Below are 518 nucleotides of genomic sequence, written 5' to 3'. Positions count from 1 at the left end.
CCTTTCAATCGAGTTTATCGATTGATTGGGGTATTATAAACTAGGTATATAAATTGGTACTCTAATAGAGTGTGATCCCCCCCAATTAGTTTCTAACGCCTTGAACATGATATCATTTATCATTTTCTCAGCTATAATGCGTTAGTCACTCTTCATGTTTCTTAGTCTTGCCGCAATGTTTCGACCGATGGCATCATATTCGTCCTCAACTGTGAGCGAAGTGCTGCGCGGCAGTATTGAATATACATGGGAGATCAAATTTTGAGATTCCGTGGATCCGTCCGCGCCCTTCTCATCGGCGTCTGACACACTTTTTTTTTGCTTAAATATTCATTTGATTTAGTATTTGACAATATATCAATAAACTAATAAACTTACTTGTAACACATACGTTTTAAATCTATCAAACGCAGAAAACGATAATGGAAAAACTGTCTTATATATAATCATCATTTTAAACTATAAATATAATTATTAATAGAAGTAGCGGACTTTTTGGATGAACTCTGACCAGCAAT

The sequence above is a fragment of the Pseudomyrmex gracilis genome, unplaced genomic scaffold (assembly GCF_002006095.1).
Source record: "Pseudomyrmex gracilis isolate BER0280 unplaced genomic scaffold, ASM200609v1 scaffold_20, whole genome shotgun sequence".
Classification (NCBI taxonomy): Eukaryota; Metazoa; Arthropoda; class Insecta; order Hymenoptera; family Formicidae; genus Pseudomyrmex; species Pseudomyrmex gracilis.
The sequence above is the reverse complement of the archived record's forward strand: the minus strand, read 5'-3'. Positions refer to the sequence as shown.